Source organism: Neopelma chrysocephalum, unplaced genomic scaffold (assembly GCF_003984885.1).
Source record: "Neopelma chrysocephalum unplaced genomic scaffold, ASM398488v2 Primary Assembly neopelma1_24, whole genome shotgun sequence".
Classification (NCBI taxonomy): Eukaryota; Metazoa; Chordata; class Aves; order Passeriformes; family Pipridae; genus Neopelma; species Neopelma chrysocephalum.
The window spans coordinates 3,885,037-3,909,289 of NW_020897693.1; the positions used below are offsets into that span (position 1 = coordinate 3,885,037).

General features: G+C 42.6%; 1 protein-coding gene across 4 annotated transcripts in view; it reads left to right on the top strand.

Annotated features, from left to right (window-relative positions):
* The window catches only part of ST5 (suppression of tumorigenicity 5), a 168,520-nt gene that overhangs the window by 17,945 nt on the left and 126,322 nt on the right, over positions 1-24,253 (top strand). For 2 of the 4 annotated variants that reach the window (XM_027700637.1, XM_027700664.1), the window contains exons 2-3: positions 16,849-16,937; positions 17,522-17,595. The gene's annotated coding sequence lies outside the window, so the exon portion shown is untranslated. The remainder of the gene's footprint in view (positions 1-16,848; positions 16,938-17,521; positions 17,596-24,253) is intronic. The other 2 variants (XM_027700645.1, XM_027700672.1) reach the window with 1 other exon arrangement.

A 24,253-nucleotide genomic window follows, 5' to 3' on the forward strand; every position in this document is an offset into this window, starting at 1 on the left:
CCCCTCTTTAAGTTCTGGGGACTAAAAAACCTCAACCACAATCTCTCCCCCACAACCCTCCCTCCAAGAAACCCCCGGAATATGTAGACAGTTGGCACTGCAAGAGCTTTTGCTTGGCTATTTAGAGACAACACGGTTCGGGGATGGGGTGGGGGTTGGGTGTGGGTGGAATCAAACAATGCAGGTAGGTTATTTAGAAAGTAGAGAGCTGTATCTAAAATGGTACCTCTCCCAAAACAAAATTGTCTGTATCCAGAAATTGTATCTTAGTTTGCTACTGGCATATAGGAAGCCACTATGAAGGTGCCTATACAGGTGATACCATTTTGGAAAAAAAAAAAAACCCAACCGGATTAGAAAGTCGCATGTGTAATTTCTCTGTTGATCATATGCCTCATTTCTGGCTTGTATTAGTTTTGCACCTCACAGTGTCACTCTGCAGAACCTGCAATAACTTCTGAAGTTCATCCAGTGCACCTGGTTCTAAGGTTTCTGTCCTAATGGGAAATCACCTCTCTGGATTTCTCTGCCTTTACATATGAACAGGAAACAGAAAAAAAAAACAACCTTTTTTTTGGTTTGTTTTTGTTTTGGGGTTTCTTTGTGGTGTTTTTTTAATTGAAAGAATGATGTGTAAAGAGGAAGAGTGAATCTCCAAGACCAAAAATAAAACAGCTCCAAAATCAGACTCCCAACAGGCAGAGAGTAAGGTGAGGCTGGAGTGCTCACAAGGATTGCTGCATATCCTGAGGAAAACTCTCTGTTGCAGTTCTAATTTTGCTGTAGGATTGCAAAGATGCTCCCTGCCACATTGCATTTAGTGAAAGTGCCAGAAACTTTTGATAATTTGTTTCTCTGGGAACACCAAACTTATTTTAAGTTTTTCTTTTCACCCTCAGGCTAGCTAGGAAAATCTGGATAGCTGAGAACCTTTCTAGGTGTGAATAATTGAATTTACCCATCAGCCCTTTTTGTGAGCAGGACATTGTATGTTTCTGTGATGCAGTATTTCTGTTTGAAGGAAAGATAGTAGCTTGCAAATGTGCCTTTCCTGTTCATACACCTGATTGTATAAGCAGGGATGTTTTGAAGTCTGTCTGAACCAGGTTGGTATCTTACCCTGGAATTAATCACCAGGAAAAACAGTGACCTGGTTCCCCAAACCTGCTCTGATACCAGTGTAGCTGCTACTACTTAAGCTTTTTCATGGGTCAAAACCAAGGTGCTGAATGCCTCTGGAAAAAATGTTCTGATACTTTTCCTTCATCCAAAATTCCCCTTGAATGCCAACCCCTGGCTATCCTGTGATGCTTGTCCTAAACATGACCCAGTACCCATCGAGACAGGGAGGATGACCAGCAAATGGAAACAGTGTGCTGTGCATGGTACTGACAGGGAGCAGAGAGCAAGAGCTGAACTATGAGAAAGGATGAGCCAAAGGTGACCATAGCACAGGTAGGACAATGCTCTCACTGACCACTGCCAAGTCCCACGGTGCCCAAGTGGGACCAAGTTGGTGACAGTGCCAGACTTCACTGGCAGCCCAGTGATCAGTGGGCTGATGCAAAGGGAATAGCAGGGACCAAGTTCAATCTGTGCAGCAAGTCAGGCACAGCAAGGACTAACTGGGGGTGGACAAACCAGCAGCAGTGTTGAATCTGAGTTCAAACCAGGCTTCTGGTCCCTTGGCAGAGGCTGTGTGGGTGCAAATGCCAAATCTGGCTGGACAGGGCATTTAAGGGCTGTTGGTGCACTTGGGGCCCTGACAGCTGCTGTATAGTTATTTACTATATAAGAGTCCTTCTGGGCACTGTGAGACAGCTCAGTGACTTAAGTCACTTAAGTGACTACTAAGTGTGAGTGAAGAACAGTAGGACTTCCTTTCTGAAGGCCACATTGTGGGTTATGAGTTCACCCCAAGCCAAAGCAAGGGAGAGTCCAACATTTCACTTCCTGAGAAGCAGACTGAGAAATTGGTTGAGTCTTGATGGGCTGGAGCTGCTGTCTCCTACCTGTTGGTGTTCGCTGCAGTCCCAGGGTAAAGCTGGTGTGGGCATTTATGCGTGCCACAGAGAGGGACATTTCTGTGTTGATGAAGAATTTGGGTCAATATGAGTTTTGGAAAAGGGGAGAAAAAAGTGTTTTTTCTGGATATGTTTCTCTAGGACCAGTTGACATTCTGCCTATACACTAAAGGAGCATAAAAATAAAAGTGGTTCAGTATATGCTTCAGTTTTGAATATTCAATAGAACTGCTGAAATGCCAAGGTGTCAAAGCCATGTGGATGAGAAAGCTGGAGAAGGAGAATGCAATCTGCTGACCAAGCATTGCCTCTGAGGTGGCCTTTCCGCTCTCTGATACCAGCTCCAACGCTGGTTTCATTGACATGTGACAAATTCCCAAGGACTGGTGTTTCCAAGCAATATGAACTCAGAAAACAATATCTCTCCCCTCCAGTTTTGTCTTCTTGGATGTTGGATGCACAGTGCTCACAAGGTGTCCTGGCAGGGAGGGCTCAGTGGACAGTGAAATCAGGTTCCCACAGTTGGAATGTTACCTACCTGTCCTGCCTCAGCTGTCAGCATCCCTAGAATGCTCTCTCAGGCACTCAGAGCCAGTGCCTTGCTGTTGGAAGTTGGACTATTAAAAAGAAAACACTGATCCAATCTTCCCCCAGCTCTCCTGCTCCAAAAACCTATCCAGAGTTTGGAGTTTCATAGGAACTTGCCTGTTGATTCAGACAGCGCGGCATGCAAGAGGAAAGTCTTTGCATCAATGAGAACCAAATGGAGTGGGTGTAGCTAATCACTGAGCTGCGTGGTTTTTGGGTGTCCTGTTATTTGACGGTATTGTTGCAGCTCTAAAACTGGGCAGATTACCAGGATCCTGTATATATTTAAATAGCTGTGTGCTCTTGGTCAGCTTTGGAGCCCAGTGGCTGGTATGGTGTTTGTGTTTTTGTGTTCACATTCAAGACAGGAACAACCATTTGCCTTCAAGTGTCTGTACACAGAGTTTCTTATAATTTATTTCACCACCCGATTAGCAGGTTAAAATGGTTATTAAACTTTGGCTGAATGAACTGTGCCTTCAAGACTAGATACTACCCACTTAATGAAGCAGCCTGTGTTTGGAAGGTGTTGTGCCTCTAGGTTGCTAGCACAGTTTTCCTTGCGTTACCTTAAGGTTGCAAGGATAAACTTATATTGCCTAATACATGTTTGCTTTGTTTCAGATAACTTTTACAGGGCTTTACTTGTTTCCTCAGTGGTCTCAGTCTGCAGGTAGTACTCACAGCTTTGTAGGCATCAGAGGAGCATTAGTCATCTGCAAAGGGTAACAATCTGATTATTGATAAACTGCATCTTTATGATAACCCATATGAATTAGGTAAACAAGCGTTACAATCCTGCACTGAGGCATTGAGGTTTTCATGTAACTTTGGGTAAGGCAGTGGTACCATGTTAAAATGGAACTTAGGGTTTAGGAGGCATTAATCTTCCCATGCCGTCACTGGCAGGCAACAGGCTGCACCTGCAGTGATGTGATGGTGCCCCTGTGGACGGGCAGCGCAAGCTGGTGAGAATAGGATTGGCAGTGCCTGGCTCCTGGCTCTGAGCTTGCCTCCAGGCAAACTTTCTTTCTGATTGAGGGTTGTAGAATCTCTTTCTTCTGACATCTATTATTCAATAATTTTGAGGAAAAGAGGCAGCAGATCAGGACAGTTAAAATAAGCTAAATATAGCATTGTCGGGAATAAGGTTGGCTTTACTTTGCCAGAGAAGAGTCATGCTTCACATGTGAATAATCTTCTTTTGACCTAAACTTAAACCATGAGTTGGGGAACAACCACTTATAGAATTGGTTAGGTCTGTAATTCAGTGTGTGAATAACGGGATGGTCTGAAAGAGAAAACAAAGATCCTTAACTTCTCAACAAAGATGCAGAATGAAGACTATCAAATTCTCTTGGGTTTTCTTGTTGTTACTTGTGGTTTTTGGTTGGTGGGGTTTTTTATGGTTTTTTTCCCTTTTTTTTTTTTCTTCCTGGTAGAGCAGAATTGGTGGGGTTTCAGAAATACTTTCAATTGGTGTAAACCATTTCCTATTGTGGTTAGCAGCTGTTCTCTCAGTGATTGCAGATGAGAGACACAGCAACACTCCTTAAGAAACAATTGCTTGTGAAGAACAGATGAGTCCAAGGTTCTGGTTAAGGCAGAATGCACCCCCATAAATTACTGCATTATTATATATCAAGAATACTTTTGTAGTCTCTCGCTGAAGCAACCATTGAGTGGAATTCTGCATCCCACACTTGAAAATGGTCTCAGCTCAGCCAAATACTTTAGCATGTGCTTGAAAGCTGAGCATTGACTTCAGCAGCTTGACTAAGGGCTGACTCAGGTTCCGTGCTGGCCTGGAAGGCTGCTGTAGTTCTCACAACAGCTCTCATAAGGTGAGAGTGGGCAGCAATATTTGTGTGCTTCCTGTGCCTGTGGAATATAATGATCACTTCTCCTTTTCCAATGGGAAAAAAAAGGTTGTTACCTGGCTGGATCACTGGGGAGGTGGGTGACATCCACTGGTGTTGATCTGGGGTGAGTTGGGCCGTGAGTTGCTCTGAATTTACTGAGATGTGGTGTTGCTGTGTGCATGACGGGGGGGCAGAGGTGACATGGAGCAAGAGAGACAAATCAAAAGATATGAGGATTGACTAATGTTCTTGATTTGCCACACCACCATCCTGAGACTTGTAACATGTGAGTAGTCCAAAGCCTGCTAGGGCAGTCTGCTGCAGGGATGACGTGCCTTATTCATGATGTCTTACTTTAAAGGGGCTGAGATGTGGTATTACTGTGCTGGGTATGGATATGGCCGTAATGAATTTATTTTCTTTCCTCCACAATATTGTTTTATAGTGTTTTTTAGGAGGGAAATCGCTAAATCAGTCTCTGACACATCAGAAAATGAGTTACTGTGATGGGTAGGAAACTGGTGATGGTTGGGTCTGTTCAGTTGTAGGAGATTGAATGTAACCCACAGAGCGTAGCTATGCTGACTTAGGTTTTTGAACAGATTGCTGAGAGATCAAATTCATGATGCTTGTTTATTCCTTCTGTATTGATTCAGTGTGCTAAAGTGAAGACAGTTCAATACAGAGATAACAAAGAGAAAAACCCCAAATCTGACAGACATTTTGTCGTTTTTGGCAAAAATAAATAATGAGTTTGCAGAGCTGTACAGCCCTGCTTTTGTGTCTTGAGAGTGCACATGATTTACTGCAGGAATCAGTTTGGCATAGCATAGCTGTGCCAATTCAGCAGGACCTACCATTATCTTGTCATGTTTTTTAGAAAATTGACTTTTACAAGGCAGCAATTCAAAAACATGAAAGAGCACTGCGCTCAGCAATTCATCCCTTCTCGTGCTCCCATCCAGTGCTGGCAAATCTGCCACAGTTGCACCCACGGGCATGGTGGTGCTCGGCTCCCTCGCTTGCAGGCTTTGGGCGTTCCGTGTGCGTGAGCTGGTGTGGGTCTCGATTTTATTGTGTTCTCAAACTCCCAAGTTGCTGACTTTTCAGCTAAGAGCAACAGTTCACACATGGCTTTGTCCTGTTTTGCTCTACAGACTTAATAGGATTTTAGTGGAACAGTAACAAAAGCACTGTTAGCAACATTTTGCAAATCTTGCTGCTTCTCAGCTCTGCTCACCCACAGCTCTTAGTCTCCCATGGACAAAGAAAAATGACCAGAAAGCTGCTCGGTTCCTGGGCTTGCCCTGGCTATCACTGCCTTTTGCTGCCTCTGAAGGCAAGAGTACCGAGCTGGAGGCACTGCCGGGCTGACTCAGAAGGACATTTTCAGTGTTTTTAAAGTACGTCTCTATTCTAGTCTTATCACTGAAGTAACCATGGATACAGTATTTCTGCATTCTCAGATGTTTGGCAAATGTGCATGGATTTTGTTTATTTTTGAGGGGTTAATTTAAAACATCTAAAACTTTCCTACCTTCTGGGAATTCAGAACGTTCAGCCCCATAAATGCCTCAGCAAATGGCTTCTATTTAATAACATCTTTGTACACCATCTTTGAGAGATGGCTATCTCAGAGAGCTAATCTGTGGATGAGCCCAAGGGTGAAAAAAAGAAAAAAAAAGTAAGACTGAGAGGAGGGAGGGGAGAGGAGACGGGAGAAGGAAAGTTCTTTGTGCAGTTTTTTTTCAATAGACAATGTGTGGGAAGGGTAGGGGTGGGAATGCTCGGTGGGGATGCTCCAAGGAGCATTCTGAGATAACAAAATAGCTTGTTTAGGTAACCAGGATTGAAAGGAGAGCCCTACCCACCCTTCTCTCCTGCTCTTCTGTGAACTACCCAGCGCTCAAGCAGCAGTGTTCATGTTTGGAGCAGGACTGTGCACAGGTCCTTTTCGTCTTCCCTTGGGTTTTGAGATGAAACTACAGGGCTAGAAGTGTCTTTCTTCCAGCTCCTGAACTTAACAACTTCTGTCTGGAAGACAATAATGCTGCCAGCTCCTCACGTTTTGACAGGTCCTGTGCTTGTGTGTCACCACATGCCATGAACCTCCTCCACAAACCCTGTCTCAAGCCAGAGTAGTCGTTTTCTTGAAGACATGACAATTTCCTTGACAGAACTTTCCTCTGTAGAAAGTACTTGTTTCCTTTCCTCTGCAGAAAGTATTTCTCACTGAAAAGACCCATCTAGTTTTGAAGATTAGCCAGGCACACCAGAGATGCCAGTGAGGGAGACCCATCCTGCAGCAGGTTTTAGATCACACTGCAGCCCACCACTTGTGTAGGTTTTACTTCCTCTCTCAAGTAATGTCTTAAAATCTTTTGAATGACTCACTCAATAGAAAAAAATCTACTATGTACTAATGGTTATTGGGTCTTTCTAGCAGATGTAAAATCCAGTGAAACATACACAGTTTCTTTAGTTTTAAGAGAAACAGATGATTTAATAAGCAGCTATAAATCTCTTGGGAATGTACAGACATAGTCAAACAGCACACTTCTGCCAGATTTTTCCCTGACTAGACTTATAGCCTATGAGTCATAGCGGTCTGCTCCACTCTCCACCTCTCTTGCCTGTTGTTGTTTTGGTTTTTAGAGGTGCTCTGTGCTGCATATGGGTTTTTTATCACCTTCTCCTGTTAATGGACTTGATCTTCCATCCAGAAGACAGCCTCCAAGCAGTTGACTCTTTTCTCTGTGAGTGCATGACGGTGCATGACATTCCTTTTTCATTCCCTAGCTCAGCTTGTGATTTTAGAATTTTAGAGTGAAACTGTTTCTGAGGGTTATATTCATACAGCCTCCTGAATGGGCTTAGTAGTCGGAATCCAATTAAATTAAAAGAGATATAGTTGGTCTCTTTTCTTAATATAGTAAGACTTTCCTTCCAGTAGTCTGGGGCCAACTTAAGAAGTTCTTAATTTATTCTAACGGTATTTCTAACAGATTCAGTTATTATCAGCTCTTTAGAGATAAGGAAACAGACAGCAGAAAGTTGTTTCAGTTACCTGTTGTATTTTCTAAAGTATTGAGGTGCCATTCCAAATGGATGTCAAATGGCACTGGGTTCTACAAATGTCTTCTATGTTGTGCTGGTCTGCTGGCTTTCTATGAGTGTCTTAGACATCTAGAAACTGGGGCTGCAAGCTCCTCTTTTATTTTGTTTCACAAGCCATGTTAATTGTACTTTGGAACTACTCTAGAGAATTGCTAAAATTTGCTCTGGGTCACACGTAGGCAAAGCAGACACAAAACTAGCGATAAGACACAAGCTGTATGGAATTTTTAACCATTGAGGTTTTTGCAAGACAGGTGCAGTGCAGCTTATTTTGAATGCAACTGGATGGAGGGAATTCTGAAAATGACCTACAAAATGTGTTTCTTTTGGTGGCGTGGGTTTTTTTGTTTGTTTTTGTTTGGTTGTTTTTTAATCTTACAGCATAACTATCTATTATTTCAGAGTGTGACCAGATACAAAAATTTGAGAAAAACTGTGCAAAGTTCTGACTTTGTCATAAAGAGGCAGGAAAAATCAGGTTTTAATTCTTTCAGTTGCTCAGGACTGTATTTGCATTTGTTATTCTCTGGGACTGTGTGAATTGTGAGGAGAAATTCTTATTTCAGAGGTAAGGATGATGTAGAAACCCTGTTTGTGTTTACCCTTTTTCAGGCTGGAAGGAATGTAAAAAATGCATAGATGTGAAGCAGGTTAAGAAACTGGAAACAGTTTTAGAGGTCGTTTAATGTACAGAATTGTATAACATGATCAAAGACACATATTGTTTGAAGTTCATGGTGGGATTACAATTTACTGCATCATTCCAATACTGTTTGCTTCTGATTACTCAGTGCTTCAGAAAACCAAACAGGTCTCTTGTTGCTAGGCAAAGAAAGGCATCCCAGGTCATATACCTGAACGGTGTCAAAATCAAAAACAGCTTTTGACTCTTCTGACTCCTTGTTAGGTCCCTCCACGCAGCACAAGAGGAAGAGTAGAGGTTTTCAACAGCATGCATATGTGCAAAAGAGCCCTTTCAGCTCTTTCTGGCAAACTCAGAGCGTTGCTTTATGCTTTCACTAAGCACAGAGCTCTCATGTTTACTGATGGGACTTTCACACGTCAGGAAGTCAGAAAACTGGAGATGTAATCAAGCATGTCTGTTCTTGAATGGGGAATTTCCCCCAAAGCAAGTTGTGGTGCATGCTCCTAATGATTTGCATCTTCCAGTTCAGACTTTCCATAAGCTGCTTCCAGCACTGTAGGCACTAACTTGTGTTTGCAGTGAACACACACACACCCCCCCAGCTGCAAGGGTAATAGCCATAACTTACATGTTTAAATCTCAGCATAACTCTGTGTGATTAATTGGGAATGTCCAATTCCATTGGAAGTCTGGCCCAGCTGTGTGGTTCAGTTGGAGATGTTGGTGTAGCATTCAGTGCTTGTGCTGTTGCAGGCCAGGTAAGCTAGAAATCCAGGCTTTTAGCAGCAAGGTCTTTTGCAAAGTGTCTGGTGTGTGGTCTTTGCACTCTGAATAGCTGACACTCAGCCTGTGTTGTGGGATTTCACCACTTTTATAGTATGAACAACAAGCAGCAAGGGTTCCAGGGAGTGAGTTGAGTTGTCCATCCCCTTAAAACAATGTACATAGCAATGGGGAACATCATGTGGCTACGTGGACCTTATCCAGTGTTTTAAAGGAAAAATATCTGTAACAGTGTCCTGGCCTATGTAAGCTGTAAAGTTTTCCCAGACTTGGAAGAAAAGCACTGGTACTTTCCCAAGTTCCGCCCTTTTCAGTTTGATGTTAAAAAAAAAAAAAAGTTGATTCTTGCTTTCCTTTTCTCTCTAAAATGGGAAGTAATTTAATTAAAACAAGAAATTATGCATCTTAGTGCTGAGAGGTAAAATCTTATCTCTGCATTAGCTGTTTTGATAAGAATAAAGCAGAATGTGTACTTTTTTTTTCTTAAACAATGGTCTACACTGTTAGTGATGAAGAGGAGACAGGTAGGCGTGTGATTCTCCAGCAGCCTAGATGTGGATGTTGGGACAGTTCTTCCCTGGATGTGGAGCTGTTTTGAGAGACATCCCCCAGCTCTGTTAGGAAGAATGCACAGCATCGAAGGAGGAAGAATGACCTTGCTTTTAAGGCATTCATCTGGAGCTCGGGCACTGGGAGCTCAGTTCCCAGTGCTGGGACTGACTTCCTCTGTGGTCTGCAGTATGTTGGTCTGGGGATGTCCGTGCCACACAATGGAGCTTAGCACAGAAAGCCCTGGAGCTGACTGCAGGAGGTCTGCACCGCCCTGTAGTCATGGGGGCACTGTGGAGGCATAACCCCCTTCCCCAAAAATACAGCTGCACTGGTTCAAGCACTGTTTTGTGCTGTTGGGGCCATGCTGCTTCCAGTTCTGGAGTTAGGATGGTTGTGGCTCATTTGGACATCTCTGTACCACACTCCATTGCTAAACCCAGGAAGCACTGAGGTACTGAGAAACAAACACAGGGTTCACAATGTTTTTGAACTGTGTGCATGGTCTGGTTTTGAATTTCTTTTGTTTTGCACAAACTCATCCTAGTTACTCCACTGTCACTGACTTTCATTCCCCCTGTGGCACTGGAAACCAGCTAGAAGAAAAGCTTCATTTCAGCTGTTTCCCATGCCCAAATTGTTTTCCAGAAGAAAACAAGTTCTGATATCTCTTGGAGTTCAGCTGACCTCAATTGCCATCTAGCTTCTAACTATGACCTCAGGGGAGGCAGCAGAGCTGGGTGCTCAGAACATGGCTGGTCACACATTGTTTCTGAAGGGCCGCTGTGCAGACTTACACACAAAGTCACTTAACTCCTCTTTTCCAAGCAGCCACACAGAAGTGACATTTACTGGGCTTTGTAAAGCACCCTAAGGGCCATGAATGAAAGGAGCTGTGCATATTCAAAGCAGTATTTTGTTTATCTGCTCTATCCAAAATAGAGAGGAAAATAGCTTTATTGTCTGCAGCTTGAAAAATCTGCCTGCTGTGATGTTTGTGACAGTACGAAAGACAAACTTGCTATATGCCTGAAAAAACACACACTGCCACTGGCTTTGATTTCAATAGGGTGTAGGTGATGGGAGTAGTGCTGGACCAGTGCTTGCCCTATCCATCCTCTCCAGGGATGAAAAGTGGGGCTCACAGGCATCCCCCCAGCACGTTAGCAGCAGTTCACAGGGTCTCCAGGCCAGCTTGAGGTTCAACTCATGATTAAGATAAAGGAAGCCAACTGGAGAAGTTAGCTCACAAAAAGCTCATTGCTTTTTGTCCAAAGGAACATCAGGCTGACACTTTCTTCTTCGAGTCTCTTGGCTCATAATATTTGGAAGATAAGATCTATCCAGTCAGAGGGGGTTGCATAAACTTCCTGTGAACTTTCATAGTTGATGATCAAAAGGAATCACAAAACATGTTGTCATTATTTATCTATTTATTTATCTATTTAGAAGTTCAAAGACTGTACAATGCTATTGGTTGTGACTTTTTTTTTCTCATGTAAACAAGGTGATATCATACTGGATGCATGGCCTTAGGCCCACATTTTCCATTTTGAGTTCAAGAGCTGTTTTGCTCTGGAAAGGCATTTTTTCGGAGGAAAAAAAAATGCAGAAAATGCAACCACCCATATTCTGCACCAGAAACCATCCCTGCATTATTGAATACATGTGTCCTTGTGTCCATTGGTTTTCTAGAAGATCCTCTTCCCTTTATTAGCTTTGTGTAGCCAGTGTAAAAATAGAGATGGTTCCCAACAGCATCTTCCTTGTCCTGCCACCTGGTCGCAAATACAGGAAGGGCTACTTTGACAATAATTTGAGAAGTTCCCCTTCAGATGGAGATTTGGCTTAAAGGACCTGTATTCCCTTAATTTATGTGCTCTGAGAAGGATTCTGGCCCTCTGTTCCCATTAAGTCAAAGCTTTGCAGCCCTTGCTCAGATTCACACAAGATTTAGTCCTCCCAGAATTATATTCTTGTGTGTCCTGCTTCAGTGCAATTCCAGGTATGAGAGGATCTGTGCTTTAAATTGCCTTCTAGTCCCGTGTGCAGCATCTGGTGTTGCAGGATGTGTACTGTGAATGGGGGCAACAGAAACTTGTCCTTTGGCTTTTACTTAAAAGAAACAGTAGTGAACTGAGACCAATTGAGATATCTTGCATTCGTGTGAGGTCAAATCAGAAATCCTGTGGAATTTCAAGCAACTCATTGACATCTCTCCTGATATGGCTAGTTCACAGAGGAAGCCTGCTTGTCTCATTTGTCCCCTTTTCTTGGGACATCCATGCTTGATGGGGATAAAGGCAGTAAAAAGAAGGTATAGGAAAAGACTAACACCTATAAAGGGCAAAATTTTCTTTTTTTATAGAGACAGGACAAATAGTCTCTCCCTGGAGGCTTCTCTCCTCCATCAGGTTTGGTCCTACAGCTTCCTGTCTTTCCTTTTTGAGCATGCCTGGGATGTAACACAGCCATGCAAGGAAGGGTGTTGACTGGAATGCAGATGGCTTGCAGACAGGGCTGGTTCTGGAGAGTTAAGCAGCAGAAGGACTTATTTACATGAGGTTCCCACCTTTTGGTTATCCCTCTGGCTTGGCTTGTGCCTTGGCCTGGTGCCATCTGACATGGTTTGCAGCACTGGGATGTTGAGGGCTGGCTGAATTGGCTGCCTGGGCCCAGAGCCAGTTTATATGGCTTGCTTGGCTTTGCATTGCTTTTCTAGGAGGGTGAGCTGTAATATGTGTCTCCTGTCATGAATCAGACCGTAGGTATGGATAATTCTCAAACCAGGCGTTTGCATGGTTTGAGAACCATGTTCAACACTGTTCATGTTTAAAGTTGTTTTATTAAGGAACTATTCAACTTATTCCTTTATTAAGGAATTATTCAGCTTATTGCTCAGCAAATTTTCAACCTTATTAGTAGGTTTAGCATGGGGATTGTGTCCGAGTGTGCTAAACAATGTCTTAAATCTTTAATTGCCAAATAAAAACTCTTTTCATCTCTCTTTTCTGAAATACACAACATTACTAAACCACCACTTTGGTAAAATATTGTAGCACATGTTTGGCGTATTTTTAAGTTCTTTTGAAGTTAATGTCTAAGTGCTTTGCTGAATCAGGGCCTAAACCAATAACAGTTACAAAATTAAGCCACTTTATTTCAGAATGAGTGTTTGCACAGGAGTTGAAGGAGTGTCAGCTCCTTGTCATGACCTCTTAGGTACAGATATCCTCTTAGTTTTACTAAATCACTTAGAAACTTTTTCAAATTGCTGTCTTGCACTCGGTTACAGTGTCAGGGTCAGACATAAGTATGGCAGGCTTTCATTTGCAGAATGAGATCAAACTGAAATGGGATATAGGGCTATAAAGGGATTGGCAGCACCTCAAAGAGTACACAGCTATGATTAGTCATTTCCTATATGCATACTGTATATATTCTGTGTGTATACATACGCTCTTTTTTTTTTTTTTTTTCCCCTGATTTAGTGAAATGAATACCGTGCTACAAACATGATCCTCATCAGGCTATTAAAGAGGTCATGGAAACTTTTAATTCTCCTGTTAGAAGAGAGTTGTGGATATGTTGTGGGTAATGGACCTGGTGCTGAAATGGGGCAAGAAAACAAGTCCATATATGACTGATCTTAGACCTACACCTGTGCAGTCCCATTGTAACTGGGGAGCTCATATGCTGGGTCAGCTCCTTTGCTATTGTTTGCAAGGCTACAATATACTTTTGTGCTGCTTACTTTGATGCCACAATCCTAGCAAAACATGCAGTGAGGCAAAACTGAAGTTAACATGCCACTGAAGTCAGCGGAAGGTTTAATCACTTCAGTAAAAAATGCTTTGGGGGTCAGAGGTGTTATCTTGTGCTACTTGCTTTACTGCTTTGCTTTTATACTATCGTGTTGGAGTGTTAACCACAAAGGCCAGTGCTGTGGACTGTTAATTCAAAGAACTCAGTAGTGTTGTGGGACTGCTTCAGAAGGTATGCTGGCTGCTGTCCTGCATGTCATTGTCTTGTCCCACCTGGTAGTTACAGAATGCCTTATGCAAAAGTATTGAATACTGAGTCTCTAAAACAAGAGCAGAGAACACAGTTCTTGTAGTGCATGTGTGCTTTATATTATGAGCTCACTGGGGCCTTTTCCCATATTTCCATACCTCTGCAAGTCGATGCCTGGTGATGAGGAAGTGCTGCTCCCAAGCTCCCTGCCTCTCCCAGTGAGGTCAGTAGGAGCTGCAGGCACTTGCAGTAGTATTGGGTTAAAAATACAGTGGGACAGGGTACTTAAATGTCACTGTTGTTGTGTCTTAAATTACTGAATTTCAAACAAAAACAGGTGTTGAGGTCACTGGAAAGACGGTCAGTAAATGTGTAGACATGCAAGGAAGAGAAATAAGGTGGTCATCTTCATTGTGAAAGGGGAAGAAGTCCTTTTGAAGTGCAGAAAGTTAGTTGAGGAGGGGAAAAATCCTAAGTAATTTTACAGAAGTATTTTTATGTAGAATTTTGTTTTATTTTAAAAAGTCAAAGAAAAATGTTACTGAGGTTGGTGCAGTGATTAATTTCTGTTTACACCTTCCAGAGATTTGTGCTGCTGTTGTGGGCAGCTTTGTCTGTAGCTCATCTCTAGCTCATCTCTAGGTTTGTCTTTTTAAATCCCAAAGTTGATGTTGTGTTTTCACCTACCGAAAGTGATAAAATTTCATGAATCATTTAGGAACAAGTCCGATTTTTGTTTCCTCTCCTGTTGCTGATTATGGCTGCCTGGCTTGGAAAGGATTCAGTAAAGAATCTCAGACCACGAAGCTTGTGGGGAGAGCAGCTCATGTTTCCCTTTCTAGTCTCCAGGGCAGGGACGCCAGGTGTGCCCCGGTGAAGGCTCTCCCTGTGCAATAATCCTGCTCAGTGCATGCCCTCTCCTGTGTGTGTCACATGGCTGCTGCATCCTGTGCCTGTGGCCATGGAGCATAGGAAAGGAGTGTGTTCAACCAGACAGAAATGGGAAATGTATCGGAAATAAGAAACTAAACATCAGCTGTGTGTGAGTAATGGATTGTCTGTCTCTTCCAGGGGATGAGGGTATATACTCTGATGCCTTTTGATCACAATAGAGCTGTGACACTGTAATTAATGTCATGCCAGCTGTTCACCATGTCCTCTGTTTATGATCCCAAACTCGGTCCTGATCCTAAATTGTGTTCTGAGATATCGATGTGCTCAAATAAGAGCCTAGTGAGAAAAAAGTAAAGCGTGGGAACGGTTCTTGTTTCGCTGGGGTCAGTTGGAGCAAAGTATGTCACCTTTTGGGAAGGAACAGATGAACAGTGTATTCATGAGGCTTAGAATAGAAATGTGCTTGTCTGAGGGCTTCTGTGGTAGTCACCTGTCCTAGACCAAAGCTCCAGTCATAGTTTTACTACTGCGCTTTGTTCCTACGTATTTGTGTATGCTTAATATATTTTAATGACTAAGCTTTGCTTGGAACTTTAAACTGTAACTGAGTGTATATTTAATGCACTGAGTATTTTCAATTATTTATAAGTGCTAGCTTGCATGCTTCCCCAGATCCTTGCCATATATGCTGATGTGGTCACCTAATGAAGTGCCACAGAGCCTTGTGATAAACACTGGAGTGGGATGTGATGCAGATGGTTGGTACATACTCCCATGCTACCAGTAATGGGGTCTATGGGGAAATCTGAGGCTGATCAGCCATTTCACTTGTCCATTGATCAGTTCCTAGTTCATTTTACTTGTCCATTGATTTTTATTACCTCCATGTCTTTGAACATTCCCTCTGCAGTGATGTAGTTTAAAACATTACTTTCATGGGAGGATCTAGCAGTTTCCTCTTTCCCCAGTCACACTGCTGAAACTGTGCCCGCTTGCAGCATGTGATGACTTTACCTCAGTCAAACACCAAAGGGAACTTTTCAGGACAAAAATATCATAACTTTTCATATTTGGCTCTCATGGCTCTGCTGGCCTTCACTGATGCATTTTTAAAGGAAGTTAGGGTGAAATTGCAAGCTTAGCATGTGGAGCTTTCATTCTAGAAACTCTTTACTGTAATTTTAGCATCTTCTGGATTCTTGCTAGCTGTTTTGTTTATTTATCTACCTGTGAATAGTCTGCACATAGTTTTGGTAACACTGTAAAATGTGCCTCGTGTATATGCTTTTGTGTGATGTTTTTGTTAGAAAGAGAGGTGGTTTAAGTGCACAATCTACTCAGAGCCCTGTCACTCACAAACTGTAGAGTTTTCTGAAGTACAGTAAATAATATGCTCCAGTGTAGTTTATATCTGATAATGGCTATGGAGAGAGTCATATGTTCCCATAAGACATCTTGACTATCTCACTGTCTAGGTCTTGTTTTTAAGCTCACTTTTGCTATCATATTAAAAACACAACCAGAAGAGTAATATGTTAGAACTCTCTAATCTCGTGTGTAAACCTAGTTATGTTGATCATGTAATGTACATTTTCTTGTGTTCAGCTCCCTAAGTAACATATAAAGGATTTTATACGGTAATTTTAAGTTTTGAATGCAGGGGTGGAATATCATAGCAGCATAATGAAGTGGTTGACAGAGAAAGAAGAAATTGATTTCTCGTTTAGCACGGCATAGGCAGCTTTGCAATTTTCTGCCCACTAGAGGGACTGTTGCTTGTACTGCTCATTGCAGAACCTGGAGTCATGCAGTCCCTTCAGTATCTTTTATGAAGTTTTAAAACTTTGAATGACTGACTCCAGTTAAGTCTTCTAAAGAGTAAGTCTCCAAGGTATTTCTCAATGTGTAAAAAACTTTGGGCACAGTGCTCTTCTCCTGAGTCCAAATAGTTTTTTACTTAATTTTCTTGCTAAATATTCTTTCTTTTTTTTTTAAAAAGTATTTTCTGTTCTCTTGATTTATCAGTCCAGACTTTCCTATATGACGTTGGTGGGGATTAATTTAGAATTTTTTTTGTCAGGGAAAAAAATTTGTATGTCTTTATTTATGTTTGGAGTAAGTTTTGTTTTGCAACCATGGTGCCAGTGAATATGGTAAACTAATCAGTTCTTGTATTCACAAACGTCATTGAAATGGGTTTCTCCTTTAACGGGGAGATAGCGAGTTTTAGGTAAGACAGACTTAAACTTATTGTCAGTATGAGGAAAAATTCCAGATGTATCTGTGTGTTCTTGTTTAGCTGATATTTTTTTTCCTTCTGTTTGTTTGAGTTGCATGTTCCTGACCTGCCCATTTTTCTTCTTAATTACAGAAACATGAAAGAATACAGGAAGTCCTGCATGACCGTGATGAATACCTGTGCTAATTAAGTAACTGGCTTGGTACTGGGAGAACAGCAAGGTAAGCAGTCAGGCCTTGCCAGCAGCACTTCTTGCAATCTGCGTGATTGTATTTCGACAAGGGCTTAGTGCTTTCAGATATCAAATTCATAACAAGGGGGGCAAAGACAAATAGCCTGCAGGTTTGAATGCGATAGATTTACTTTTAGTCCAAAGCTTTAGTGAGAAAACATCTCTGTTTTCCTTCCTGAGGGTAAAAAAAAGTACAAGTTCTGTGGTCGCTTTCTCTTTTTTTAGAGGCGATATCTCTGATTTCAACAATCGATTCATGACCAAAGCTCAGCTTCCTGGGCTGACTCTAGGGAGGGGTTGGAGGAGGGGTGGAATGTTTCAAAAACTTAGCTGATGAAAAGGCATGCTGTTTTGTGGATGCCTCCCAGAATTGTTTAAATCTGTGTGTGTGTGTGTATGCGCGCGCGCTTATGAAAAGGGGGAGAGAGAGATCTCCATGACAACTGGCCTGGCCGGTCTGTGTTCTCTGCAATCATTTTAGCTGGAATCAGTGCTGCGAAAGGTCATATGAAGGAGTTATGGGAAGCACAGCAGGTATTAGATACTAAACGACTGGTTTTCTGATTGCCTCAGATAATAAGACAGAGTTTTTTCTGGGAAATACAAATCTGACAATGGAGTGGAAAGGGAAACGCTCCAAATTTCAGGTAACAAAAATTGCCTTTTTAATGTTATGTCCTCCCATTGTAAAGTTTGGTGTTTGGTGGGTTTTCTTCCATTTTTTTTTTTTTTTTCTCTGTGGTGTTTACTCCCAGCCGAGTGTCGGAGCGAGCTTGGATTCCCTAGCTCTGGGGAATGATGTCATGCAGCAACAGTTGGATTCTATTAGCCAGGGAAAGAGGAAACATCCTGCATTTTTTGTTTGGGGGGCTTGTGGGGGGGAAGGGATTTACTTTGGCTCTTGATTGAATCTTGTGCAAAGGCTACAAGAAGTATTTTAAGAAGAGAAAAGTTTAGAACTAATTAGCTCCCAGAAAATATCATTTAGGACCTAGACAGCGTCAGTCTTTAAAACCACTGCAACAATTACTCCTATATGCAAGAAAATGATTATGGAAGTGTTACAGAAACCAGAAAACATTTCTTTCATCTTGAATGCTCCTATATTAATCTTTAACGAGAAACTAATTTACACTACAATTAAGCAGAGGATTTGGAGCCCTGACGCACTTGGGATCCTTTAACAGTTGCTTGGAGAATGTGCTGCTAAAGAGTTTCTTCTGGGTTGGGCTCTTTCTCAAACTGCTGCTTGTGAATAGATGATGCTGGCAGCATTGTTCTTAATAAGCTTTTTAGTCCTGGACTGTGTATTTCATAGCTTTAAACAAGCCTTTTTGGGAGAGGGCAGTGGGGAAAGAAAGCAAAACCCTCATAATTTCAGCAGTTTGAAAGAGACTTTTCCTCCCCCCTTTCCTCAGAGACTTTTGCTAAGTGCTGTATTAAACACCCAGTGTTAGGATAGCATGCATAGGATTTTATGCGGAAGAATATCTCATGATGAATGTACAACTGCTATGCCCTAATAAAAAGACTTGAAACTTTTATATAATCCTACTTCTTCAAACATCACAAAAATGCACTGTACCAGCAACCATGATGAACAGACTAGATCACCCCTGTGCTGTTTAAATCCCCCTCTAGCAGATGCTCATTTCTACTTTTGTGCTGCTTTGTTCCCTTTTGTGCGTTTCAGGCATGATCCAAAGCTTGCTGGAGTCCATGGGAGTTTTCCCAGTCAACTTCAAAGGGCTTCGGATCAGCCTCTGCCTGAGAACTTCCCAGCCTCTGTTTCAGTCTTTTGACTGCAGGACCAGGCCACAGGCTCTCCGTTTTCTTTCTTGAACTTTCCAAACAGAAGGTCTTTTGTGTTCCTCCAAACAATGCCAGGCGCTGCTGACTGGCTTCAGCGTGGCTGTTAACACGAGCTGGAGATAATGGTGATGCTGATTTCCCCTTTCTCCTAATATCCTCCTAGAAGGGAAAGTGCCGTGAATGGAAATCGGATCCTTCTATCCCACCTCCCCTCCTCACAAATGGCTGTTGTCTATGGGTGTGTGTGTCTGTGTGTGCAAAGTGTTCCTTTTTTTAAAGGGCAGTATTGGCTGTGCTTTAGGGGGGAGTTCCAGGAAGATTTTAGGAAGAAAACACTGTTAGAGCTGTGATGTGCCATAGGGCACTCATGCAGGAGAAGCAGGCTGTCCTGGAGCAGCACTGGCAGCTGTCATCTGCAAACTGAGGGCTGAGCAACGCTGTTTAACACTTTGTGTCCCCCTCTTGCCTACCAGATTTGACCAACTTGATTCTATTCTTGCTACTAGTGAATATCAATAACCTGGTTCGGAAAAAAATAGTTTTTCATCTCTTTGTGGAATTGGGAGCAGTTTAATAAGAAATTCTTGTGCCTTTCTTGACTAGAAATGAAATATCTGTGAAACTGGTGTGTTAATTTGAACCATCCCCCTCCTTACAAAGGAACGCAGTGATGATTACCCAAGTTTAAGACTCATTTGTGGGAAAATGCTATTAGTCCCTGAAATTTCTGAGACAGACAAATCTAATGATTTTCAGCATCAGAACCACTGCTCTTAAGTGCTTCCGTTTTACAGCTGATCATCCTGGGAATCCTGAGAGATCTCTGCAAGGTGTTGCAAACTCGGCATTCCAAAGGCAACAGTGGGGGTTTGGTGTTTTTCTGTTGTGTGGTGTGATGCAGTGGGAAGCCTGGTGAATTCTGTCTGGTGAGTTTCTGGATGAGTGGCGTTTCCCTTAATGGTCTGTACTGTAGCATTTGCATGTTACTTTGAAAAGTGATATAAGGCATCATTTCCATAGTCCTTTAAGATAATTTCCATATGTTCTAGCATTCTGAATGGTTCCAAGTGAAGTTTTCATATGTTATATACTACATATACCTTACTAGTAGGAAATTTAAAAAGAAATCATAATATATTTGTAGCTACAATCATAACAAGATACCTCATAGCTGACCTATTATGGTTGGGTATAAATGTACCCAGCAGCACATAGGCATTGGCACATTAGTATTTTCATCCATTAAGGGAGGAAGCAGTTCCAGAAGCTGGTATGCCTGCTGATGCAGGTGGAGTTCTTGCAGGTCTCTGTGCAGGTGTAGCATCTCTGTGCTCAACACAGCATCTCTGGCCAGGTCTTTAGCTCAGCATTTGCAGTCCTGCTGTAGTTGTCGCTTTTTAAGTGCATTCGTTTCTGTATCTCAAAGGCAGTTGCTCTGTGTTGTTTTGACATAAATCTCCTTGTTGGTCCCATGTGTCCACCATGTTTCTGCCAGTGGCTGTATGTCCACGTTCAGTTTGTGGATAGTCAGTGGCTCTGAGATTTACAGAGAGATCAGTGTGGTTTTTGATGGGATTAATTGCTTTCTGTCTCATTTTACTTAGAAGAAAAGTGAAGGGTCACAGTAGAAATCTTTTTTTATTCTCTCTCCTTGAATGTCTGATGAGTAATTTTTATATTCTGAAGTATAATGTTTTTAATTGCTTGTTTTACCTTGCATAAGATCATCTCTTGTGTAACTCCTTGTACTCCCTCTCTCCATAGTGTTGTCTGTTTGTAGTGAATTCCAGGTTAATTACCCTGACACATTTGTCTTTATTATATGGAAATACACTGCTTTGTGAAAGAGCTGAGACTATCTAGGACTGACTCTCTGTATCATTCAATACTTGTTTCTGTTCTTTTTCCCTTCTCTAAATAACTCCAGTCCTTTCTATTTTTTTTTCTTTGGGAAAGTATGTGAGACACTGGAAAAACCCTGTAGTTTTCTCCATTTCTACTGTTTTCTTTGAAGTTTGGGTGATCTTCAGAGCACCTGGTGTTACAGCTGTGGACAGATGTATCATGAAATTCTTGAACATGAGATCAGTATTCTTTGTCTGTAACCTTATGCTCACCATAGGTGGAATTAACTGATTGAAAACAGCAGTGCTGCATGTTTAGAAGAGCTGCTCATGAGGATGCTCAAATCTCTCCTAATTTTTCTATAAGCTAGTTTCAGTTCCAGCAATATGAACCATGAGTTCTCAGTTGTTTCCTCTCAGGTGCTGTTTTCTGGTCTTGGTAACTGAGTAACTTCCCAAGGTGCAAAATGTAACACACAAAGATCCATTCTGACGAGCTTATGCTGGATATGAGTCTGACTACCTTAAATTACAGCAAGAACCTCCACATGATTGCACTGTCATTGTGCTCTGCAGTGAAGGCTGTCATGAGTGCTAGTCAGTGATCTCTCTTCTGCCTGTGCATCTTTGACCCAGTTACTTTGCTGAACTCAACACAGTTGCTGGTGTGACACAAAGCAGACTCTTGGCACAGTCCTGATCACAGAGCAGGGGGAGATCTGGCAACTTTCACACAAATCCATTATAATTAAGGCTTCCGGTCCGGGATTTAAACTACTTCTTTCTCTTAAAAGGCTGAGAGGCATTTAAAAGTATTTTTTAGGCTGAAAATGAACCTACTGCTGGTAGAGGCAAAGTCCCCTGGTGGTAGTTGCTGTAGCAGACCTGGAAGAGGCAGGTGCTGCTCTTGTTCCTTCATCATGCTTTGCAAACGTGCTTCCAACCTGAGTGCTTTTTGAACAGAGCCCCCCCAGCTGTTCCTTAGTTTCATGTGACAATGGCAGAGTCCCCTAAGCAGTTAGAGGAGTGTTGCACAGTTGGCTTTCCTCCAGTGCCAGCTCTTATTCTGAGTTCAGGCCTCATGTGGCATTAATCCTCTCTGCCCAGTTGAAGCCAAACTGCTGTAGACAAGGGACTGTTCAAAGGAGTCCTGTTTCCTCATTCTGCCAGGCAGTGCTCCCCCCTGGAAGTTTTTTTCTCCATCCTGTTGCAGTTTGATGACAAGAAGATGAATTGGAAGCTAAAACTTCTGCCAATGGCAAGAACACAATTTGGCACCCCCTTTGCAGCTGGCATCCAAAGGATACAAGCCATCAAATTATCCGTGCTCCTGGTCCAGCTGAGCCTGTTGGTTTATGACCAGAACATCCCTCTTGTCTTTAAAGCATGCTTGAGAGTTAAAAGGCATCACTAAGCATTTACCACATTATGGGCATGCTGAGGACAGTTGGGCAATTTTGACAGTACAAAACCTGCTCCCTGCAATGCTGTTTCATGCCTTCTTGGTAGAGAGTAAAAGGCAATTTGAAAGCTGCAGCAATATGGAAACATTTGTAGCTGCACAATTCGTATTTCCATGTTTCAGTCTCTCACAGGCTCAGGCAAACCTTCTATTATTAGTTTTAAATGGAGAATAGCTGACAGCTGATTAATTTGAATGGTGTATTCCAGAGAGAGCTGTTTTATGACTGAGTTGTCAAGAATGGCAAGGCAAGGAAATACTGACTGAAGTTACAAAGAGAAATCTCTGATGTAGAGCACAATCCTGTTTATCCAAAAGATTTGTAGGGGACAAAACCATCTTCATACCACCCTGCTGTCGACATGTTCAAACCCATGCTGAGGAGGAGAGAAGCTGAACAGCTCAGCCTGTTTTGCATTCACTCTCTAGCAGTTTCTGGGAGAGCTCCCTGGGGGTTTCCTGGCATGTTGTCACAGGGAAGGGGATGCATTGCAAACCAGTCTTTAGAAAACTACCTAAAAGATTATTTCGAGTGATTCATTCTGGTGTTGGTTTTTGAAGAAGAGTCAAGTTGGTTTCAGAGTGAAAATAAAACCACTTCTGGACAATGGATATACTTTGTGTAATCAGCTGATGCTCTGGATCAGAGCTGCTCTGCTGTGCATCAGACTGGGTTCCACCGTTGTACTGATCCTGCTGCACTTGTGCCTGGGCAGAGTGGCTTTTGGGAATGTATGAAGACATAAGAGCAAACATTGGTTTGTCAGTGCTCTTTTTATTTGCAGCAGCACATGACAGCTTGTTGCAAGTTGAGCAGCATTGCCTTGGGACATGTGCATGCTGCTGTCTGGTCACCTCTTTCTTTCCTGTGGAAGACACTGCCCATGTGTGCCACCTCTAAGCAAGCAAGACCCAGCCTGGGCAACTGAGGCACAACTACAATTCTTTTTCCCTGATCTGAGACTTCAGTGGAGGAGAGCCAGTTCTGTCCCTGGAGCTGCATAAGATGATCCATTGAGGTCCTCTGTTTCCTACGGCAACAAGCCTCTGCCATGGTGCTGTAACATCACGAGCTTTCATAGGACTGTTCCCCCTGCCCCCTCCTGAGAGGCTTTAGTGTGGCAGGAGTCACAAAAGGTGAGAGTGAAGACTGGCACAAGGCAAGAAGGCTAAATTGGCCCTGGTCACCCTGGTCTGGGAGGAGAGTGAATGTTTTTTAGTGCAGAGAGCTCATGTTCTTGAGGGTGATTGGAAGATCAGCTGGGCAGGAACACCATTCCCTTGAGTCAGGTCAGAGCTGCTGTCAAGGCACGGAGGACATGAAGAACTGAAGTCCTTGCAGACCATGTCTGTTGTCATGTGCTGCCTCTGCTCTCCTCTTCCTCCCATTAGTGTCTAAGGAGACAGGGGAAAAGGGTAGCATTGGGAGTGAAGCTATTTCACTTTCTATCCAGCAGCTGAGCCCAGGATCCTTTTTCAACATAAATCTCCCTGGAAATGAGATTTGCTTTATGTAAAGGTAGATGAAGGCAGAAGTTGAACCCTATTGCATTTAGAAACACTCACTTCATGCCCACATGTTTGGAGGTCTTTGTGTGTGGTGAGAGGGCTGCTATACAAGCTGGTGGAACAGAAAACAGGTTATACTCTCTTCTGTGCCAGTCTCAGTGTAATGTACTGTCAAATTTGACATGGGCGTTAAGATCTGCTTTCCTCTCCTATGGAAACATTATCCAGGTTTCTGCTGAAACACATCAAGAGCTAAGGTCCCTGCTGTGATTTATTTGCTACTGGCTGATGTGCATGGACAGTAGAAAACAAATGTAAACGTGACTCAGGGCTGTGTACTACAATAGCACAGAATGCTTCCTGGGATATATAACTATCTGGAAGGACAGGGCATCCAAGAAGCAGCCCAAGGTCTTCAGTTGCAGCACCTTGTCAGCAGTTCCCAGCACAGTCCCTGTGCCACTGATGGCTCTGATAATGGGTGTGCTACATGTTCTAAAAGCGTGGCAAGACCCTCATGTAGAGGAAGGCAGTGGAGTTATGCTAAAGGCTTTCATGATTTATCTGGAAAATCTATGCAGTTCATGTTCTGGATAGGGCAGACTGATTGCAAAGTGGGCATTTATCCAGAGATTTCAGGAGTCGGCCAATGGCTGCTCTAATCAGTCTGTGTGATGT